Source organism: Herpailurus yagouaroundi, unplaced genomic scaffold (assembly GCF_014898765.1).
Source record: "Herpailurus yagouaroundi ecotype Mexico unplaced genomic scaffold, PumYag 163, whole genome shotgun sequence".
NCBI lineage: Eukaryota > Metazoa > Chordata > Mammalia > Carnivora > Felidae > Herpailurus > Herpailurus yagouaroundi.
The window spans coordinates 30,796,946-30,820,839 of record NW_024412404.1 but is presented as its reverse complement, the minus strand read 5'-3'; the positions used below and the strand labels follow the sequence as shown (position 1 = coordinate 30,820,839).

The following is a 23,894-nucleotide window of genomic DNA, read 5'->3' as shown; positions in this document are numbered from 1 at the left end:
GACAATGAAGGATGGGTAGGAAGGCTGGATGGAAGAGAACTTGGGCACACGAACAGAGGAGTTCCACTTCAACGAGAGTAAATAGGGGAAACAGGAACAGCCAGTTTCCAGTAGAAAGAACGCAGGTCATAAGCAGTATCGGGAGGGGTCGGTGTCCAGAAGGGCAGGAGTAAGGGAACACTAACCTAATGGAAGGCTACTAGTTGTAGCAAACTACGCATAAGGGAACCTGAGTCTGGAGAGCAGTGGGAATAGATAGGGAGAGAACAAAAATCACCAAGAAAATGTAACATAAGAAATTTGTTTGATTGTTGCTTAAATTCAAAAGCAATATTTTCTAGGATAGAATAATGTAGAACAACACAATCTAAATTAATTTTTTCTAAAAATGTTTTTCAACGGTGATCTTCGGAAAACACGTCCATTGACAGAGCTCATGGGTTAGCGGATACCCACGTCCTGCAGATGTTGACCTAGTCAGGCTCTGTGCCGGCTGCTTCCTGTACATCGTCTCCTGGAATCCTCACAGACCTGCAGGGGAAGGCACTGACACTCCTCCCAGAATTCCTCTAACCCTATGGGTGCCAACAGGAGGCAATTTTGCCCCTGCCCAGGGGACATTTGGCCATGTCTGACCAGGGGACATTTAGCGATGGTCATGACCAGGGAGGTTACTACCGGCATCTGATGGGTAGAGACCAGGATTGTTTCCGAACATCCTTCAATGCACAGGGCAGCCTCGCAATGAAGAATTATCAGGTCCAAAATGTAATTAGTGTGGAGAGTGAGAGTCTAACCTAATTAGCACAGAGGTTAAGATAAGTAGCAGCTCAAGTCATAATTTTTGAAAGGTACTGTTGGTCTAATTTTATTGATGAGAAACACAAGGCTTAAGAGGGCTAAGAAAATTTCCTAAGTTCACACTGCCAACGGGTGGCAAAAAAACAGGTGTTTACCTAGGTCTTTTGATGCCAAATTCAATGTCTTTCAGTTATACCGTGACTCCATGAAGAAGAAAAAGGGGTTAAAATCATTCCATGGCTTCAAGTCACGGGACATGAGAGAATTTTAGCGCCAAAGACCAGGGCGGTGACATCAACGAGAATAAAACAGAAAGTCTGGGGGCAACTAATGGCAGAGTGTACCTAATAAGTCCAGTTGCTCACAGGTCAACGTTGGAAGTGACGGGGTGGGGAGAAGTGAAGTGACAACGTCCCCTGGGGACCTGGCAAGAAGACTCAGAGGTCAGGACCGGAAATTTACTGCCTCGAACAGGCAGCTGTTAGCTACAGGCATGACAAGGGGGGCTTGGGAGATGGGTTAAGTAAAGAGAGCAGAGGAATTGGGGCTGAATTCTAAGACAATGCCCGTAAGAAAAGAAGTGCAGGAAAAGGAACCAAGGAAGACAACAAGGAAAGTGGAACCCGAAAGCTGCCCACAGGATGTGATTTTATTAAAGAAGGGCCAAGAATAGGAGTTCGGGAAGGTCGTGTTTCTTGGTGTGCTGGGAAGAATTTCCCTGTATCCGATTCCATGTATAATTTGTATAACTAATTGGTAGAACTGACAGCAGATAATACTTGTTTCTTTTTTATGCTGTTTGTAATTATTCTTAGACTCTGTGTTAGCCCTGAAAATAAACTTTCAACTTTCATTCAGGCAAAAGCCTCAGACTGCCAGCCCCAACCCCCAAGCTTCTGGTAGCTTCCAGTCTGACGTGGACACCCCAAGTATTACTTATCTGGAGCCAATGTTCTCATTTCTCTCTGCTGAGTCCACACATCCTTGTTTGACCAAATAACAGGAACAAACAATTCTTCCCATAATGGATGTACCCTAAGGTGTCACGCTTCTGAGAATCTCCACTGAAAATTGATTCCCCTGAACTATGGTACCGTATGAGTTTTGTTAACACACTTGTTACTTATTGGACACAAATGGTAGGGGTTGGAGCAAATATGCCGAGCCTCGGGGCTAGAATAGTACAGGTAGTGCCCAGCTCTGAGCAGGGGGGAAGAGGGGAGGGGAGGGGAGGGGTTGGAGCGCAGCTATAAATGGTAGCCGTGGTACCAGAGCAGCTGACCACACCAGCAAAAAGTTATTGACTAATAAGGATGTAACTGTTGTACTATGTGCCCCCCCCCCGCAACAAATTTGTTTCTTTTTTTTTTTTTTACTGTAAAATGACTATTAATGCTTATACTGGTTAAGATTTTTTTGCACGTTTACTATAGGCAGGAATTGTGTCCAGCACATTGTATGGATTACCCCATTCTGACCCTCACGAGGACTCAGTGATCTTGGTTTAATTATCAACCCCTCCACCCACCGTAGGCCAGATGAGGTTCTGACAAGGATTTGGGACAGCTGGAATACCGGGGCTCACTCCCTCGTCAAAATCCTGCTGCACACTGAAACTTTCTGTGCTGAGGAAAAGCTTGATATGCTGTCCGGTGTTCGTGTGGAGCGCTTGAAACTTGGTTAGTGCAACAGACTGACACTCAAACCCAAGCACACACGCACGAGACCTCTGAATTTTAACTAAAAATGTAATTACATTTTAATTACGTTTGTATTAATGCATTTCAATTACATTTTAATCAAAATTATGAAGTGTGGTAAATAGCCACATTTCAGAGCCGTATGGACCGTGCAAATGCAGAACATTCCCACCCTGGAAGAACGTTCTATTAGGTAGCACTGTTTAGGAAAAAATGCGGCCTTTTTCCTTTCCTTCCTGGTTGGATTCCAGGGCAAGCACACGGGTCTTTCTCCTCCCCTTCCTTCCCTAGCTACTCCAAACCCCCAGCCTCTGAGAAAAGAGATTCCTTTCCTCTTTCCATCTTCCCTTCTTCCTCAGGGTCCATCCGCATGGCATCAGCCTGTTCAACAGCCCTGCGTAGGCAGATGGGCGTGACCATTCCAAATCAGGCCCTGCCTGCAGCCTTACCCTCCACATCATCAACAATCTGCAATTACTCAACTTGCAAAAGACGGAAATCATTCTGCCAGAGCTACTATCGGGCAGACTCAATCTGAACATTCCAAGAATCACAAACAAACCCAAACACACAGCATTTAATGAAATAGACAAAACACATGTTTTGGGCTTTGCTAGAGCCTCTCTGTAAGCGATGACTTTGGTTAGAGGGAAGCCTGTGAGGTTTGTTTCTAGTCTCCAAAACTTTTTTTTTTTTAACGTTTATTTATTTTTGGGACAGAGAGAGACAGAGCATGAACGGGGGAGGGGCAGAGAGAGAGGGAGACACAGAATCGGAAACAGCTCCAGGATCTGAGCCATCAGCCCAGAGCCCGACGCGGGGCTCGAACTCACGGACCGCAAGATCGTGACCTGGCTGAAGTGGGACTCTTAACTGACTGCGCCACCCAGGAGCCCCTCCAAAACTTTTTAAAAGAACTGGTCGTCCTACATTACTTAAATGGAGAATCGGCCTTATTTGCCACTGAAAACAATGTTCTGAAATGCAAAAGCCCTCAAGCCTTGAACCTAAAGACCTTCACAGATGAGAGCTCAGGGCGCTCCAGCGCTCTACGTTTAGAAGTCCATTTTCAATGCTAATGAATTCTTTTACGAGCCATATTTTCTAATTCTTACGTGTGTTTTAGACATAGATTCGCTAATCATTACTTAGATGCAACCCAGAGGTTTTTGCACTGAAAATGGAACGTCAGTCCAGATTTACAAACAGCAGGCGATTGCGGGAAGGAGAAGAAACAAAACAGCCAGAGGGTAAAATGAGGAAGGACTTGACTTAGCCTGTTTTTTAAATATCCTAAAGTACCGCGTGGCTACTGCTCAGTAACTTTGCAGTCCCCTTCTCAAATTTTCCAAAAACTCCAACTCTTTCTGAAACTTCCTGAAACCGACTAAATGACCTAGGGATGCTTGTGAAGATGGAGATTAGGATTTAGAGGTGCCGGGGTTGGGCCGGAGATTTTGCATTTCTAGCAAGCTCCCAGATGACAACGATGTTGTTGAGTAGCAACGGTGTAGAGCCCAAGAAGCTGGAATCAGACTGGCAGCTGGAACCTGCTTCTGCCCGAGTGAGTTCCAGAAAGGTTAGCCTAGAATCTGCCTTACGTGGGGGTACCTCTGAGCAAGCTCAGGAAGCTGTTTCTTCAGGCCTTTGAGACGGCCGCCTTCAAGGCCAAGTTTGAGGACCTGGGCGAACCGCAACATAATCAACAGCAGTAACGCCTACTGGGGGCGAGTTACACCCGGGGCACCTGCACCTCCTTCGTCCAGTCCTCTAGGCAAACACAGGAAGTGGGCCCTATTATTATTCCTGTTTCACAGGTGAAGAAACTTGAGGCTCAGAGACTTAAGTAACTTGCGCAAGGTCACAAGCTTTTCAGGAGATTTGAATCCAGGTACACGTAACTCCAAGAGACAAGGCCCCGAATGGCCTCAGTTTCCGGTGCTGTGAAATGGGAAGCGCTGGCCCTCAGAATACAGATCCGGGCCAGATGGTCTAAGGGAGCCCTCGATTTTTTCCCTGGAGATCCTGCTCGCTGACGCTGCAGGGAAAAGTTCTGTTTGAGAACACCGGGCCCCCTCTGCTTGCCTAGGTCAGGGGCGCGCAAGGCTGCTAAGGGTCACGGCGGACCCCGGGGAGGGGAGGGCAGTCCTGGAGCGAGCTGGCTCGGGACACAGAGGGCCGACCCGTTACATAACCGCCAGGCGTCCCTCCGCCCCCGCGCCCCTCACCCCGCTCCAAGCCGCGGCGCGCAGAGCGGGTCGCAGTGATAAACCCCTCTCGCCCGCCCGACGGAGTCCGCGGCGGAGCTGGCGCGGCGGGGGCTGGACCTGCCCGTGCGCTTCGGCACCCGGGCGCTGGGCTCTTCCCGGCCGCGCTCCCCTCCTCCTCCCGCGCTGCCCGCGGGGCCCCCGGCCCCAGCCCCGCCGGCGCCTCCGCCCCGAGCACTCCCCGCCCCTCCTCGGAAGCGCGGACCGCGGCGGCTGGGGCCCGGGACGGGGGCCACGGCGCAGGGACACGGCCGGGTGGGTGCGCCCCGAAGACATGTCTGCGCGCCACGGCCCGGGATACAGCGGTCCACGCGAGGTGAGGACGCGGCGGCGCCGGGCGGAAGGGGGTTCGCGCGCCCTGGGCGGGCTGCGGGGCGCCGGGGTCGGCCCCGCTGGGCTGCACCGGGCGCACCCTCCCGCCGGCGGCTCTGGCGCCCGGAGCCCCCTCGGCTCTTTTTCTCCCAGTTCCCCGGGGCGCGGGGATCAGTTGACCCAGGCATCCTGCGCGGCGGGGCTCTCGGGCTGCGCTTGGTGGAGCTGGCGGAGGGCGCTCCGTCGGCTGCCGCGGCCCCCCGCGCCCAGCCTCGCTCCGGGAGCCCCCACCCCAACCCGGGTCCCTCGGGACGCCTGCAGGGTTAGGAGACGGACGTGTGCCCGCTCGTCGTGTCGGTGTCGGTGTCGGGCCAGCGCTCCGGCAGTTTCTGGGCAGGTGGCTGGAGAGGAAGCGGCTTTGATCTCCATCTCCTGTGCTTTCCAAAGGCGGACTGCCCGAAGTAATAGAGACCGTTTGTCGGCTGGATTCGGTTTTCAGTGTCTTTTTTTAAATCTTCGTCTGTCTCGGGTAATATTTATTCCTCGTGGGCGGTGTACTAACAACACACCAGCCTCAGTTGATTGAATTAAATTTTTCAGCTGTTTCTTGTCCTCAAGGAAAGTAGTGCGGACTCAGGGTCAAGTGTTGGCAAGCACAATTTTAAAGCACGATCCCAGTAAAACCTGGGGCTATTTGGTTAGCCTTCTGTCTTCACAGCCCAGCTTTCTGACCATCTTATAACTTTTTTTTTTTTTTAATGTTGAGACGGATGGAACCTACTAGAACACTGGTTAAACCATTCCAGTCTGATGGGGTTCTTTCTCATTTGTGCAACTTAACTTGTTTCTTGGCTGAGAGGGGGGTACTCTGAAGGCGCAGCCAGCTTAACCCAGGAAGAAAAGACTTCAGGCCTGACACATTTAGAAATACACTGTCTTGGGGCGCCTGGGTGGCACAGTCGGTTAAGCGTCCGACGTCAGCCAGGTCACGATCTTGCGGTCCGTGAGTTCGAGCCCCGCGTCGGGCTCTGGGCTGATGGCTCAGAGCCTGGACCCTGTTTCCGATTCTGTGTCTCCCTCTCTCTCTGCCCCTCGCCCGTTCATGCTCTGTCTCTCTCTCTGTCCCAAAAATAAATAAACGTTGAAAAAAAAAAAAAAGAAATACACTGTCTCCATAGGTATCTGAGGTCACTAGCTTTTAAAATCATCAACCGACCCTGCGGAGTTTGTCTCGCCCCCCCCCCCCCAATGTCACGCCAGACTGGGCTAATGGTGTCTGACCCTTCCCAAGGTGCCCAATGTATGTTTGTTAAAGAAAACAAACGATTAAATAAGGAGTAATTAAGTGACTGGGATTTGCTCACCTAATCACAGGATCTTGGAAATTGCTAAGGGTTTTAGAGATCATCTCCTCAAACCCTTCTCCTTGCAGGCCCGGAAGCTCAGATTCTGGTGGTCAAGGATTGGCTAAACTCCTACTGGTAACTGGTGATGGAACCAAGCCCACAATCCAGGCCTTCTCCTTCCCACTTCCTTAGACTTTCAAAGTGTATTGCCGCTAGGCATTTTGTTTTTGTTTTTGTTTTTTAATATTTATTTATTTTTGAGACGGGGAGAGACAGAGCATGAACGGGGGAGGGTCAGAGAGAGAGGGAGACACAGAATCTGAAACAGGCTCCAGGCTCTGAGCTGTCAGCACAGAGCCTGACGCGGGGCTCCAACTCACCGACCGCTAGATCATGGCCTGAGCCGAAGTTGGATGCTTAACCGACTGAGCCACCCAGGTGCCCCATTTTGAACTACAATGATAATACTGGAATCACTTATGATCATATCCTTTTCCTCTTCTTATTTATTTATTTTAACTGGTGTGATTTTGAAATAAACGAGAGGTTGATTTAGTCAAATTGTATTTGGAGTCCAATTTTTAAAAATGTGAACCCTTAATTTTAAATAATATTTACATTCTACCTGAACAACGATGAATATGCAGATATGTCCTAGGTGAACATCCAGAAAAGAAAAGCAATCAAAACAGGTGGACTGAATTTACCATTTCTCCCTGGAACGTCTTCTGATTCTCAGCTCTTGATGGTGATGATTGGTTAGAGTAAAAGGTGTAATGTATGATATTGGAGCCAACTTGAGGATCATTTGTGTGTTATAAGGAACACCATGACCATATTGTAGAGCTGAGACGGGAACTTTAAGCTGACTTCTTTAGTGTTTTATGCATTGCACATTTTTTTATGTTTTTCAGTTTAGTTCAATTTAACAGATATTTACCTGCTGCATTATATAATGCCTACTATGTGCCTGGTGTATTCTGGGCATTTGGGATAGATCAGTGAACACAACAAAGAAAGTTGTTCCTGCGGAGGTCAAGTTACAATTCATTCATGAGAATTTTTTCCAGATTTTGTTTGGCAGGTAGAAGAGAATTTCAGGGGCACCTGGGTGGTTCAGTTGGTTGAGCATCTGACCATTGATCTCAGCTCAGGTCTTGGTCTCCAGGTCATTGGTTCAGGCCCTGCATTGTGCTGGGTGTGGAGCCTACTTGAAAAAAAAAAAAAAAAAAAGAATTTCAGTTTTGCCTAAAGTAGGGAAATGGACATAAATGTTCCGGATTATCTTCCTTCCAATCCTATGATTCTGCTGATTTTATAATCACTGAAAAGAAAGAAGCGAATTCAGTGAAGTTACTTGGACTTCTATAAACCGATACCCTCCTATACACTCACGAAGAGCAAGTCCCACATTTGGTTATTTTATGGATGTTCATTCGGAGTCTCTTAAATTACATTATCTTTAGTGCAGGGATATCGCTGCCTTGGTGACATTAAACTTAAGCATGGAAGGATTAGTTTTCTCAGTAGTGTTAGGGTACCCGTGTTAGTGTTACATACTGTAATTGTACTAGTTTGTAAGATGTAGCTTCTTATTTATTTATGAAGATGGTGTATTGCTTTCATTTTTTCTCACTTTACATTTGTCTCCCATCCCCCTGACTATCCCATAGGCCACACAGTGTTGTGACTTCTTGGTAAATCCGTTACCAGGGAAGTTTTTATTCAGACATTCCAGTTTTAAGCATTTTCTAATTCTCTCACTTGCTTTTTCTTCAAAACAGCATGGTTTGCAAGCTTAGGCATGTTTATTGTTTTTAACAAAGGCTTATCAAAATGAACTTGGCAGTTTTTCAGTCGTACACAGCCAAAAAAAGTATTCAGTGCAGCTTTTGGGGCTGTTTATACATTCCTTACCTAACCAACTGCTTTGCTTTTAAAAATCGCTAATTTGGAAGCTATTTGCTTATGAGAGAACCTTTGTCGTATATCTCAAAACTCACCCGTTAGAGGGGTATAATAATTGAATTGAGAAACACCAAATCCACATTTGATGTTGGGAGATTCCGAGTACAAAGATGTCCTCTCTGTCTGTTTCTAATTTGTTCTACATCAAAGGACTTCGGGAAGTGTCATTATCTAACAATGTCCCATTTGAAAGTGATCTCTGTTAAACACTTGGAGGAGAGTCACGATTTCTGACGGCTGCTAGGCACCCAAGATGAGTTGATTTTCTTCATCCACCCACCACTTCAGACACCCATCAGGTACCCGTCTCCTTTACCCCTTCTTTTACTCCACACTCATGAATGGGATGAGTTGCTGTAGCCAGGTAGGAAGTTACACGCCATTAATTAATTATTTAATGTGCTCCTTCTTTACTTAATGAGTAAGTAATAAACACTTATCACTTCTACCCCCTCTGCATGCCATCCCCTCCATCCATCCCCCCCCCCCAGTACTCCTGGGTAATGGAGTACTGACCCACACTAAAACAACACATTGGGTTAGCCAGTGCCCTCCTTCCCTCTGAAACACCTATTGGTTGCTGCTCAGAGCACAGGGGCCACTATGGCAAATAGCTATCATCACAAGAAACTGGTGTACTTTGCTTTTATCAGCCCAGGTGTATGCTTACAGTGGCGTTTGCTCATAGTCCTGTTTATTCCAGCAGAACTTGCTAGTGTAATTTTGCAATTTAATGACGTGTCACATAAAGCGAAGAGATGGGAATGCCAAAGAATGCCTTTTCTATAAAAACTAAATTGATTGCCGTATAGGCGCATAAAAGTAAGTCATTTTTTTTTAAGTTTATTTATTGTTGAGAGAGAGAAAGTGCAGGTGGGGGAGGAGCAGAGAGAGAGAGGGAAAGAGAGAGAATCCCAAGCAGGCTCCACACTGACAGTGACAATGCAGGGCTCGGATCCATGCACCGTGAGGTCATGACCTGAGCCAGCGCTTAATCTGCTGAGCCACCCAGGTGTCCCAAAAGTAAGTTATTTTTATTTTTATTTTTTTATTTATTTATTTTTTTCAACGTTTTTTATTTTTGGGACAGAGAGAGACAGAGCATGAACGGGGGAGGGGCAGAGAGAGAGGGAGACACAGAATCGGAAACAGGCTCCAGGCTCCGAGCCATCAGCCCAGAGCCTGACGCGGGGCTCGAACTCACAGACCGCGAGATCGTGACCTGGCTGAAGCCGGACGCTCAACCGACTGCGCCACCCAGGCGCCCCTAAGTTATTTTTAAAAACAGTATCAACACATGCTACAACACGGTTGAACCATGAAAACATTATGCTGAATGAGAGAAGCCAGACACAAAAGACCACATGTTGTACGATACGCCCACCATAGGCTAATCCATAGAAACAAAAAGTAGATTCGTGGTTGCCGTGCTATGGGGGTGGGGAAAGTTGAGGGTGACTGGTGAGGGTTACATGGTTTCTTTTGGGGATGATGGCTTTGTTCTAGAATTAGATAATGGTGATGGCTTTGTAGTATGTGAGTGCACCGAACTGTAGCCTTTAAAATGATTAAAACAGTAAATTTTATCTCAACCTCCTCCCCCAAAGATAATGAAGCTAAATAGAGAAAGAAAAGTCAGCCAACAGGCTGCTACTATTTAGGCATGGAACCGACAGCTATAAATGATTGGAAAACTATAATAAAGCAAATCCAGAAAGATTTTGCACTCAGGTTTTTCCACAAGTGACTTTAAGGTACAAATGCTTTTAAGAAACAGAAGCAGGAAATTTGGGTGTGGTTTCACCAAGAAGGCAACCCAGAACTCCGGTCGTGACCTGATAGCTAAAGGTTAGTGAGTGATTTTGCTTGTATTTATGTGACTAATGTTGAAATACAATGTTTGAAATATGTCGTATCAACTTTTTGACTCTGCTTTTACTGACTTCTGACTGCCCCAGGTAAGAGAGATCTTAATTTTTCAGTTTCTTAGAGTACCCGTGTATCTTGAAAATAGCTCATCCCTCTGCTTCTGGAGAGAAATTCCATGTTTTATAAACATGGAATGTTATGCCTCTCTTATGGATGTAATGTTAGTTACTTCCTATTTATAAAGGGGACCTGAACCTAGTCTTCAAGCTTTAAATCCCCATAAAAGTCACTGTCTGTCTCCCCCCAAGATATCTTATGACTACTATATATAAACAGAGTAGCCACATAAAATCTTAACCACCCCAATACTTAAACATTTGTTAACTTTATAATTTTTCAAATATTTCTGAGCGCAATCCACTGGTTTATTTTCTGGTTTATTTAGCACATTACAGATTAAAGCTGTAATTACCTATCTGGGAGGCCAAAGGGTGTGATTTTTGTAATTTTACTTTTTTGGATGGAATACTTTCCACGGGAGTAAGCTCATATTTACCTACTGAAACCAGTCGTGTTTCTTGAAATAGTAATTTCACCGTTCTAAACTTGTGACTTCAAAACACCTGCATTCATAGCCCATGAAGGAACTGCCCCCCCCCAAAATCCCCCAAAACAAACAAACAAAACCCAAACCCACACTCACAACTAAGTTAGATCTGCTTGAAGGGAGAATAGAGAGCTATTTCTTCAGTCTGATGTTGGTCAACCAGACAACTAGCAAAAAGCAATCTTGACCATCATTATTAACGGGTCACGAATGCGGAAGCCCACTCACAGGCATCACTGCCATCAAAAAGAAGGTGTTTGTCCCAGGGGTACCTGGCTGGCTCAGTGGGTAGAGCACACGACTGTTGAACTTGGGGTCATGAGTTTGAGCCCCAAGTTGGGTGTAGAGATTACTTAAGGAAATTAAAAAGAAAAGTGGTTTGTCCAAGTTGAGGCCTGACTGCTCAGTGATCAGTCACTTGATTCAAGACTATATCAATGGTTCTCAGCGCTAGCTTCACACTAGAATCACCTAGGAGGGAAAAAGAGTATTTGTGCCAAGGACCCGTCCTCAAAAATTCTGATTCACTAGGTCTGAGTTAGGGCCAGGGCACCAGTGGTTTTCAGCCTCCCCTTGTGAACCTCATGTGTAGGCAGGGTTGTGAACCTGATGTATATAATACTTAGTAATTTTACACTTTTTCAGAACAACTTTTATTGAAACAAAGTATGATTTCTTAACATACTTGATGAAAATATTAAACATGAGACTTTTTTCTTCTTTTTAATTAGTACTACAATTTCTCTATATGGTACTCACTCAGTATATGGGAAGCTTTCCCAATGGTCGAATGAATTTTCACTGATTTTCCTCCTGTGGGAGGAATTCACTGAGCTTATGTCAGTACAATATCAGAATAACCAAATCAAGGGGTGCCTGGGTGGCCAAGTCAGTTAAGCATGCAACTCTTGATTTTGGCTCAGGTCATGATCCCGGGGTTGTGAGATTGAGCCCTGCCTAGGGCTCCTCGCTGAGCACGCAGCCTGCTTGAAATTTTCTCTCTCAGGGCGCCTGGGTGGCGCAGTCAGTTAAGCGTCCGGCTTCAGCCAGGTCACAATCTTGCGGTCCGTGAGTTCGAGCCCCGCATCAGGCTCTGGGCTGATGGCTCGGAGCCTGGAGCCTGTTTCCGATTCTGTGTCTCCCTCTCTCTCTGCCCCTCCCCCGTTCATGCTCTGTCTCTCTCTGTCCCAAAAATAAATAAAAACGTTGAAAAAAAAATTAAAAAAAAAAAAAAAGAAATTTTCTCTCTCTCCTCTGCCCCTCCCCCCTGCTCACATGTGTCTGTGCACCCTCTCCCCAAAAAACATAAAAAAAAACCAACCCAAAAACAAATCGACCAAGTTGGTGTTATTACAGTCAACCAACCAATAATTGATCAGTCACCCTACTTGTTCTATGTTTTGGTGATTGTTTTTCTTGAGGACAGTAATTTGGTCTTTTCTACAATAATCGGTTTCCTCTATAATAACTTAAAGATGTGTCCTTGTTTATTATGCATTTCCTCAAGTTGATAGATAGGAATCTTCATGTTCAAACTTGTTTCTGAATACTTTTTGTTTAACTGTATCAAAATAAATTTTGAAAAAACATGGTTTCTCTGTAAGAAATACCTAAGACTCGTAGAAGCAAGCAGCTTAAACCTTGCCTTATGTGACTTAAAAAAATAGTGTCTACTTTAAAAAAAATTTTTTTTAACGTTTATTTCTTTTTGAGACAGAGAGAGACAGAGCATGAATGGGGGAGGGTCAGAGAGAGAGGGAGACACAGAATCGGAAGCAGGCTCCAGGCTCTGAGCCATCAGCCCAGAGCCCGACGCGGGGCTCGAACTCGCGGACCACGAGATCGTGACCTGAGCCGAAGTCGGACGCTTAACCGACTACGCCACCCAGGCGCCCCAATAGTGTCTACTTTTAAGTTTTTCCTTACCGTTAAGATTTACTGTCTTTGAGAAAATGTGATAAGGTGATAGACACAGTGAAAGACGCTGATCCAGTGCACTTCTTAGAACTGACTTTATGTTTAATGACATTTGTTCTTATTTTACTTCTAATACTGTTGGGAATTCTCACCCACTGTTACCAGTTCGCTGTCCCCAAATGTGCTTTCCCTGTTGATTTTTGTATTACAAGTAGCACCTTCATGGATGTTGGCCAGTCATTTTTGAACTGTGTTTTGCAGATTTCTGGGAGTTTCAAGGAGTCGCGGGGGCTGTTATGGGGCATGGGGACAATGAGGGGGAAAGATGTCCTGCATCCAGTTTGGGGTTCCCTTTGGTGGTCTCGACTGCAACCTGAGCAGGTGTGCTATTCTTGGTTTCGCATTTTGGATTTCCAAGTCAGATTTTATCTGAACAAAGGCTTTCTTGGTGAAAACAAGTTGGTAAATGATTAGGCCACGTGTTTGTAAGTTTCTGCTTCTGCAACCCTGCCAAATTTGATTTATGTCATTCTGGTAGCTCCTTATTGTTTCTAACTGCTACTGTGCACCTGTGTTGAAAAAGCATGGGAAGACCTTGGTCTTACTAACTTTATATCCTCTGTGCCTGTGCAGACAGCCAAATGAGCAGTTAGATATTCTGGGCAAGACGCATAGATTGGGAGTTATCCGCGTAGAGACTCAGTTTAAGTCCCGCATGTATGGAAGTAATCGCCCAAGGAGAGCGTCTATAGAGAGACATGAGGTGAGTCAAAGATAAAATCCCGAGGAATGGCTGTTCTGGGTCAGGTACCCTCTGTAGTCACATTTTGGTCAATGGAGTTTCCTCTTTACTTTGCCATTTCCCCACGTATACTTGGGCATAACTGTCAAAAGAGTTGGAGTATGACTGTCTATGTGTGTGGGTGGGGGTAGGGGATGAGGTCAGAGCACATAGACTGTGGAAACCATCCAAGGATGTTTTCTGTTTCTTTGAATACCCTACATCCTAGAGGGCTTATTCTTTTTCTTTTTTTTTTTTAATTTTAGAGAGAGAGAGTACACGCATGTGCAAGCAGAGGAGAGGCAGCGGGGAGGGCAGAGAGAGAGAGAGAGAGAGAGAATCTTAAGCTCCACACTCAGTGTGGCTCCCAATGTGGGGCTTGATCCCACAACCCTGGGATCACGACCTGAGCCAAAATCAAGAGTTGGACACTCAAACGACTGAACCGCCCAAGTGCCCCACCTAGAGGGCTCCTTCTGTATGTGTGTTGACGAACAGAACAAGAAGATAAACTTGAGTGATTGCCTCATGGGTTTGGTAGTGAGAGAGCCATTGCAGTATTTTTGGCCTACAGTGATTTGTTAAGAAGCATTATGGTTTCTTGACTTTTAAAATCCAGACGTTGCCCCCATGTCTTCATTCTCCCCTGTGGAACCAGAGTGGTGACTGCTAGGCTCTGGGTAAGGTCCCACTGAAGCCCCGGGGTGAGTCTGCATTCCAAAGGGTCTGAAGCTTTTTTCTGTTTCATTGACACAGACCCTGCCTTCAGTGCTGGCCAGCTGTTTGGCACATTTACTTACAAGTCTCAACAGGCAACAGTGTATTAACATAATTTATGAACTCATGAACCCTCTTAGAAAAGCTCAAAGTACCATGGTAAAGAATAAATAAATGTTCATAAATAAGATAGTGGCAAAAATATTTTGCTTAATAGTTAGGGGGTTCCAACAATAAGGAGATTGGTCGTTGTATCAAAAAATTAAGCACCGCACATTTATTTCCTCTCACTTCTACTTCTTTTGGTTGACTTCTTCCCCACTCAAAAAAGATAAAGTACAGAAAACCAGACATTCTAATTTTATTAGAGGTGAAGGTCTAATTAAAATTTCAAATGACACTGAATAGCTGCTGCATCCAAATCAGCATCTTGGAATTGCTGATTTGAAAAGCAGAATGTTTTCTGCTTTCTTTGTAAACCCTTGCACGATGGTATACCTAATGGGTGGCAGACACAGGCAACGTTAACGCAATGCGTCAGTTTGGGTTTTTTATTTTTATTTATTTATTTATTTTTCAATGTTTATTTATTTTTGGGACAGAGAGAGACAGAGCATGAACGGGGGAGGGTCAGAGAGAGAGGGAGACACCGAATCTGAAACAGGCTCCAGGCTCTGAGCTATCAGCACAGAGCCTGACGCGGGGCTCGAACTCACGGACCGCGAGATCGTGACCTGAGCTGAAGTCGGACGCTCAACCGACTGCGCCACCCAGGCGCCCCATTGGGTTTTTTAAATTTTAATAGTTTTTAAGCTGGGAAGACACATTTGAATCAGATGAAATGGAATTCATTACTTTTAAAGCCCCTAATAAAAAACATGTTGGGATTAAGTAATGTTAAAATAACTCAGTGAGTTTACCGCTTCCTCAGGCAAGTGTGTGCTGAGTACCCAGCACGTGCTAGGTACTTGTGTCAGGTACTGAGGGCCCACAGAGAATAGAGAGGATTTTATCCAAAGGCCTACAATCTCCTAGGGGATCCAGATGTGTGGACAAATAGTCACGGCATTGTGAAGAGTCCCCTAAAGACCACCTGCTACCTGGTTCAGAGCCAGAGATGCTTCATGCTGCCTAGGTTGATCAAAGCATTAAGGAAGGGTAGAAATTCATGAGGCAAACAACAGGTGCAGGCACAATACGTGCAAAGGCACTGGGGTGGGAAAGTCACACCGTGGATGGGACTTCAGGGCGGTTAGGTATGGCGGACCTGCAGTGTATGCATATGGCTAGATGCTAGATAGGACCAGAAGAACTGGCAGGAGCAAGATCATTTAGGGTCTTTGTGTACCACACCACTGAGTTTCAGTTTTGCTTTAGCTGCTAAGAGTAGTCCTTGGAGGCCTTTAAACAGAGGGGTGGGGTGGGATTGGGGGTTCGGTGAAAAAATTAGCTTGTGTTTCAAACATGTATGTCTGAATGAGGCTTGAAGAAAGGTCCAAGAGGGTGACACACTGGGGGCCTGTTGAAATAATACAGATGGGAAGTAAGGTTAATGCCTCACGTAAGACTTTTGCTTTATTCATATTTATATTCTCCGTGCTTGCTGCCCTTATGGGGATGTGGTGGAGATGGCTGGTTAGGCGATTTGATAATCTGGGCAAGCAGTCCAGAAGGTGGGCATCACCAGCCAATAGGCTCAGTTGAGCATGACAGGATTGGATGAACAAGACATAATTGGATGTAATTACTCGGGGAGCATGTAAAGGATGACGTGTGAAATGGGTCCAAAAATCGTGGAGGATAACTGGGGTGTGTTCGTTCGTGTTATACCCAGGGCACCTCTTGGTCATCGTGCCTTTCTTTTTCCACTCTAGTTACATGTTGATCTTTTTCACTAGCCCAACGGTGAGGGCAGAGACTATGTCTTCTTTACAGTGTCACTGCCATTGTTCACGGTTTAAGTCCTGTGTGTGGAAGTAAGCACCCAAGGAGAGTGTTTATAGAGAGACGTGAGATGGATCAAAGATAAAAATCCTTGCACAGTTCCAGAAAGTGCCACTCACGTGCCTGAGTAGTTGCGTCTCACGGTGAATAGTGCCTTCTGGACTTGTGCTTCAGCTGTCCATGCCTTACTTGTCCCAGCGTTTGTCACGGTGCCTGAGACATGGTAAGAGTTCAGTAGTGTTTGTTGGATGAGTGAATAAATGATACACCATCGAATGAGTGGTCAGAGGAAGAAGGATCTAGCAAAAGAAAGTAAGAAGTATGGGTATGTAGGGAAGAAGGATACACAGGGAGGACTCCTGTCACGGAAATTCAAGGAAGAAAGAGTTTCAACAGCGAGAGAGTGCCAAATGCTGCCGAGAGGTCAATGAATTACGGATGGCAGAGTTACCACTGGCAATTAGGAGTCATTGGTGACGATGTCTAACACAGTGTGAGCAGTATGTAGGGGAGGCAGAAGCCAAATTCCATTCCATTGAGGAGGGAGTGAGAAGAGGGATGAGGAGACAGTGTAGACAGATCATTAAGAGGCTGGGTTTGTGAAGGGACAAAAGTCACTGGGGGCACCTGGGAAGGTGGCACGGTTGGAGGGGGGTTTCTTCCCTTGTCTTCTCTTCCCTTCTTTCCCCTCTCACATTTCTCCTTCCTGCTTTCAAGATGAGAGATACTTGAGGGGCGCCTGGGTGGCTCAGTCGGTTGGGTGACCGACTTCGGCTCAGGTCATGATCTCGCAGTCGTGAGTTCGAGCCCCGCGTCACGCTCTGTGCTGACAGCTCAGAGCCCGGAGCCTGTTTCAGATTCTGTGTCTCCCTCTCTCTCTCTGACCCTCCCCTGTTCATGCTCTGTCTCTGTCTCAAAAATAAATAAACATAAAAAAAAAAATTAAAAAAAAAAAAGATGAGAGATACTTGAGTAACTGTGTAGGCTAAAGAGGATCCAGTATAAAAGTCTAGGTTCAAAATATAGAAACTAGAAGAGGGGATACTAACCTGAAAAATATAAAAGGACAGGTCTTTCTTTTGAAAGGAACAAAAGGGATCAGGGATGTGTGTGGATAGGGATGAACGGGAGGAATAAGCTGGAGGGGAAAAATGGAGTAAAAGCGGCCCCCATTTTCCCTATAAAATAGTAACAGCATTTTTGGGACAGTTTATATGTTCTAAGCATCGTTAAGGCTACTTTACATGTGTTAACTCTCTGAGTTCTTGCAACAATCACGTGAGGAGGGAGTTGTTAGCCTAATTTTAAAAACAAGACAACTGAAGCCGGGAGGGGTTCAGCGTCTTGCTGAGGTTGTACAGCTGCTAAGAAACAGAACCAGGAAGCCCCTAAAGCTGTTCGCCATCCTGCCGAGGGGTACATGGAGTACTTAAGATTTTGAATAACCACTGTGCAGATGGAGCAGGTGCTGATATTGTTGCTGAGTCACTTCGAGCACTTAGTTTACGTGTTGGAAATCTTAACTGTGCCATTTAATTTGCAAGGCTGAGAGATTTCCTCTAGCGAAACTTGCCTTACCGGTTATAGGGACGGACAAGTTTGGATGGTCTGCATTGATTCAAAATTGGGGATTGGTGGTTTGGAAGGAGTGGGGGTGTCAGAAAAAGAGCAAATGACATAACAGAGAATGAGCTCTAGCCCCTAAGGAGTGGGACAAGCTGAGGAAATGGGAGAAAATGGAGAAACCAGGGACCTGGGCGCTCAGGGAGGTTGGAAACTAGGTGCAGTAGGAGTTAGGGAATTGCTGTTGGATAGAAGGCTGGGGTTTGAGGGGCGCCTGGGTGGCGCAGTCGGTTAAGCGTCCGACTTCAGCCAGGTCGCGATCTCGCGGTCCGTGAGTTCGAGCCCCGTGTCGGGCTCCGGGCTGATGGCTCAGAGCCTGGAGCCTGTTTCCGATTCTGTGTCTCCCTCTCTCTCTGCCCCTCCCCCGTTCATGCTCTGTCTCTCTCTGTCCCAAAAATAAATAAACGTTCAAAAAAAAAAAAATTTAAAAAAAAAAAAAAGAAGAAGGCTGGGGTTTGGGAGGGATACTGACATCTCACAACAACTGTAGATTCCAGAAGTGAGGATTAGCACAGGTGATGATTGATGATGTGGCTTTGGGAGTACATGGCTAAATTAAATGGAGGTGAATCTTTTTTTTTTTAACTTTATCTTTTTTAATTTGCATCCAAGTTAGTTAGCCTATAGTGCAACAATGATTTCAGGAGTAGATTCCTTAATGCCCCTTACCCACTTAGCCCATCCCCCCTCCCACAACCCCTCCAGTAACCCTCTGTTTGTGCTCCATATTTAAGAATCTCTTATGTTTTGTTCCCTTCCCTGTTTTTATATTATTTTTGCTTCACTTCCCTTATGTTCATCTGTTTTGTCTCTTAGAGTCCTCATATGAGTGAAGTCATATGGTATTTTTCTTTCTCTGACGGGCTAATTTCGCTTAGCATAACACCTCCAGTTCCATCCACGTAGTAATACTCCAATACAGTGATACTGCCGAGAATACTCCACATCTTCTTTATCGAACGGAGGTGAATCTTAAGGGTTGTGATGAGCTCAAGGTTGAGGCTGAGATCAGCCAAGATGTTGGGGACATGTTGACTAGATCCTTTCTCTTGTTGGAAGATGGTGCCCACTAGCCCCGTGGACTGGTCTGGACTTTAGAAAGCTGTAAGACAAGTATGTTACAGTTCCAGGGAAAGATACAAAAGGTTGACAGATATCCGGCATGCAATAAATATCACTCGCTCTCAATAGAACATTGTCAAAAGACAGTTGAATAGCTTCTATTTTGCACTGTCGTTTTTGAAAAACTAACTTGCAAGTATCCGTTGGCAAAACAGCACATTTCACAAGTAACTTCTGATGCTTTCGCCAGATCGTCCTTATCAACCTGCCAAGAAAGGACTGCGTGCTCTCACGAAACCCCCTCTTCCTCTTCCTTCTCCCTCCTCTTTCTTTTCTCTGGTAGTGTGCAGTACAGCACTCTGTGGGCGGGGAAGCAACCGGGGATCATCAGGCTTCCAGCTGTCGAGCTTTGTTGTGATTTGTGGGGGTGGGGGTCATGGGAGAGGGGCCAGAAACTTGAGTGGGACTCAGTGTGGTGTCTTTGCTTCTACAGTTAGCCATGTGATGGGAACCAGCAATATGCATTCCCTTTGTACAGCTGTGCATACCACTGTCTGCTTTCCTCCTCTGCCCATTCAGGATTTTGGAAGTCAAAATTAGATCTGATGTAAGCTTAGAATACCCACATGTGAGGATCTGGGGCTACTGCACAGGGGAAAGGACATGTGTGCTGGGCCCGATGTGTAAATGGCATTTGTAGAGAGTATATCAGGTGGGCAGTTTGGGGGTACAAGGACAGAAACTCCAACCTGGCCTGGCTTCACTGGTAAGGAAAAGGATCCTTTGTGCGGTGGAAAGTCCAGGAGCAGAAATGTCTGCGCTCTGACTTTAGTTCTCTGTGATTCTCTTGGCTCTGCCCCTGCCATGGTCCTCAGATGGCTACGGTTGTTTGAAGGGCCACATGGAAGGGGAGCGACGGCATCTGCTCAGTAGTGATGAAATCTTTCCAAGAAGCTCCCGAAAGACTTTGTTGTCGCTGGCAAAGTTTGGGTCACTGCCCTTTCCTTAAATCAGTCCATGACTGGCTGGCGGAACAGGATTGCTATGATTCTTGATTAACCACTTGGGATGGACTGGGATGTTGGGAATCACGTCCATGATAGAGAGAAGACTTGAGGCCATTATTATAAAATTCCAGCCTCCTCAAGGGGAAGGGGCCTTGGAGGACCGTCAAGTCCCCAAGTCAACATTTGCTGGCAGTAAGGACTTGGACAAATTATTCTGTGAGCTTCTGTTTTCTCTTACAGGATCACTGTGGGACTCGAAAACACTTTATATAAACTTTAAGGAGCTATACAAATGCTAATTTTTCATTTAATAATGATGATGATAATAAGGATAACAGTTTCATTTACTGAGCACTTACATGTTCCAGGCACTTGCAGAAGGCATTTAATGCATTTTCTTCATTACTCACTAAACACAGATTGAGCAACCATTATACTCAAGGTGTTCTCCTAAGTGCTTTATTTCTGATCTCTGTTAAGCTGAGATCTGGAAAAGTAAGGCTAGGGACAGAGAAGGGGGGCGGGGCGGTGCTCCGTTTCATGTACGGATTTCAGTTTTTCGGACTGTGTGACTGAGAAGTGGCAGCTGGTTTGTGGTGCCTCTGACAATTGCTCTGTTTTCTGCCACTGATGGCCTTCGGCTAACTAGTGCAGGGCTCCCTGCACCGGGGATTTGCCGCACACAGGTGTGCACGTGCTTTTGATGCTTTTCTTTTATAAGCGTTTGCATGTTTCTGCTCTTGAAATAGAGGGATTTATAAGTGTTTATTAGGTGCTTGTCTGTGCTGCCTCATCTGAGCCTCATGAAGTCAAGCCTTATTTTGTATTTGTACTGAGGCTTAGTGGTCATGAGATCCTCAGGTAATGAAGTCTGTAGGTGGTGGGGCATCGGTTTTTTGATGTTGCAAATTGCCCTGCTGTGAACATCATTGCAAAGTGAACTTTTTTCATATTTTGGTTTTGTGTCCTTCAAATAGTTTCCCTGAAGGAGAATCTGGGTCAGAGGGTCTGAACTTTTTATACGGATTGCGTGATTGGTTCACGGAAGGTTTTTGAATGGTGAAAATGGCACACTTGTAGTGTTTTGTTTTGTTTTTTAATGTTTGTTTATTTTAGAGAGAGTGAGAGCAAGTGAGGGAGGGGCAGAGAGAGAAAGGGACAGAGGATCCGAAGCAGACTCTGCACAGACAGCAGTGAGCCTGATGCAGGGCTCGAACTCACGAACCGTGAGATCATGACCTGAGCCGAAGTCAGACGCTTAACAACGGACTGAGCCCCCCCTACGCGCCCCGGCACACTTGTAGTGTTACTTGGGGATCATGTGTTTTCTCATTCTACGGTGTTTTATATGCCCGGGATCATAAGGTATTTCCAGAAAATCTGAACTGTTCTAATACCATACAACTTACGTTTTCCCAGGTCCCCCCTTGCAATTATAATAAAAACAGTGTTACTGTGGCTCAGCCCCTACTGGATTTTGAGGAGGTCCCGCCTATGTCAGTTCCTCCCATTAGTTCCTAACGTCCTGGGGAGAAACTAAACTTCTCCATCTTGATTTATCCTTTCCTTAGTGTGTGAGTTGCTGCTTGCAAATAGACTCCCTGCAGGGCTATCTTTGATGCACATCTGCTTTTTATTCTTAGTTCTGGCCCTCATGCTGGGAGCTCTGCTATACTCTTAGACAATATGTGAGCAAATTGATGGGGAAAATGAAGAGATATACTGTGGTTTTTTGCTGATGCAGTATGAATATGGGATATCTATTTTGGTGTTGTGGTGCAAATAGAACGACTTCCATTCGGATGACTTGACTTCCCCTGTAATTCTCTCAACGGTTCCTAAAATACTTCTCTCCCCAATTCTTCCTACCCCACCAGATCTGTTGATGAATGAAGCTACGAAGCCAATGGAAAATCAGGGGAAGAAACCACTGCTATTCTTAAATAGATTTTTAAAAAATCGTAATTGCAACCATAGCCAATTTGTATGTGTATTTTGCTCTTTGTACATTTCCTCAGCTAGTTTTTCACACTAGTGTGTTGAGTGGGATAATAGGAAAAAGCAAAAGAGTGGGACCTTGCAGGGGACTCTCAACAGAGCACACAGTGTGACCAGGGCTGGAGGGGACACAGAGAGTGCCGTGGCAGCAGCTAAGTGGTTGGAGGGAGGGCCCAGGACAACCCTATGTAGCACGTAGGACACTGGAGCCCCAGGAGGCCACTCCTACCTGGTTGCTTACACAGCAAGTCAGTGGGAAAGCCTGGATTTCAAACCAGGTCTTTCTACATTCAAATGGCACCTTCTTTATTTGCTTTTTTTGTTTTCTTTTTCCAGATATGAATTTTCAAAATTACCTCTAAAATAATTCAGACTTCACAGAAGGGAACAAAAGGGCATACTGCTTCCCCCACCTTCTCTCATATCTGAGGCTTACGTTATTTTTTATTTTATTTTAATTCTAGTATAGTTAACATATAGTGCTATCTTTGTTTCAGGTGTTCAGTATAGTGATTCAGCACTCCCATATGTTACCAGTGTGGACAAGCACACTCCTTAATGCCCCCAGCCCCACTCACCTCCCCTCTGGCAACCATCAGTGTGCTCTCTATAGTTAAGTATCTGTTTCTTGGGGTGCCTGAGTGGCTAAGTTGGTTAAGCGGTTAAGCGTCTGACTTCAGGTCACAGGTCATGATCTCACAGTTTGTGGGTTTGAGTCCCATGTCTGTGCTGATGGCTCAGAGCCTGGAGTCTGCTTTAGATTCTGTGTCTCCCTCTCTCTCTGCCCCTCCCCTCTTGTGTTTCTCTCTCTCTAAATAAATAAATAAATAAATAAATAAATAAATAAATGTTAAAAAAAAAAAGGGGGGGGCACCTGGGTGGCTCAGTTGGTTGAATGCCAGCTTCAGCTCAGGTCATGATCTCACAGTTCCTGAGTGTGAGCCCCGCCTCAGACTCTGGGCTGTGACAGCTCAGAGCCTGGAGCCTGCTTCAGATTCTGTGTCTCCCTGTCTCTCTGCCCTTCCTCTGCTGATGCTCTGTCTCTCTCTCTCTCAAAAATAAATAAAAACTAAAAAAAAGAAAAAAAGGAATCTGTTCCTTGTCTTGTCTCCTACCCTGTCCCCCCTTGTTTGTTTGTTTCTTAAATTCTACATTGTGAGTGAATCAAGTTTACATTTTACATTTTCTAATCTCCCCCTTCCACCAGTAGGACTCAAGAAGCTATTTTCATTTTGAATTTTTATTTTTATTTTATTTTATTTTTTTCAACGTTTATTTATTTTTGGGACACAGAGAGACAGAGCATGAATGGGGGAGGGGCAGAGAGAGAGGGAGACACAGAATCAGAAACAGGCTCCAGGCTCTGAGCCATCAGCCCAGAGCCCGACGCGGGGCTCGAACCCACGGACCGCGAGATCGTGACCTGGCTGAAGTCGGACGCTTAACCGACTGTGCCACCCAGGCGCCCCTCATTTTGAATTTGAACTATTTGCCTATCATGGATTTAGGGGGTTCCTCACCCTTATTGGAAATATCAGTTGGCCCCCAAAGTCTCGTACCTTGGACAGAATGTTAACCCAAAAGAAGTGCTAAAATTCAAATGGGAAATTACAGTGCCACTTAGTTCCTGTGATTTGCCAATTAATAGGAGGGGATTAAAAACTATTACTCTCTTCCTGTCCAAGTGGAGTTCAGTTTGAGAACCTTCCAGTAGTGAAGACTGGTAGACACTGAACTAAATTTCCCCTTCCAGCTTGATTCAACCAAGCTGCCCCAATTACAAGTTTGAAGGAGTTTATAATCTAGTAGGAAACAAGGTAGGCAGTCACCTTGCCAGGTAAAAAACAGGGTGCAGAGCAAATAACTCCTGGGAACAAGATCACAGAGAGAATACATCTATTCCAAAAGAAATCTTACCAGTTATTTACAGTATCCGTTCACAAGGAAATGGTCGGTCATGGCAGTTAAACCAGGG

At 45.6% G+C, this 23,894-nt stretch overlaps 1 protein-coding gene across 1 annotated transcript in view; it reads left to right on the top strand.

Annotated features, from left to right (window-relative positions):
* Nucleotides 1-4,976: 4,976 nt before the first annotated feature.
* Nucleotides 4,977-23,894, top strand: part of SLC16A12 (solute carrier family 16 member 12) — an 80,997-nt gene continuing 62,079 nt past the window's right edge. Inside the window, 1 exon segment of the mRNA XM_040485827.1 lies at nt 4,977-5,084. The gene's annotated coding sequence lies outside the window, so the exon portion shown is untranslated.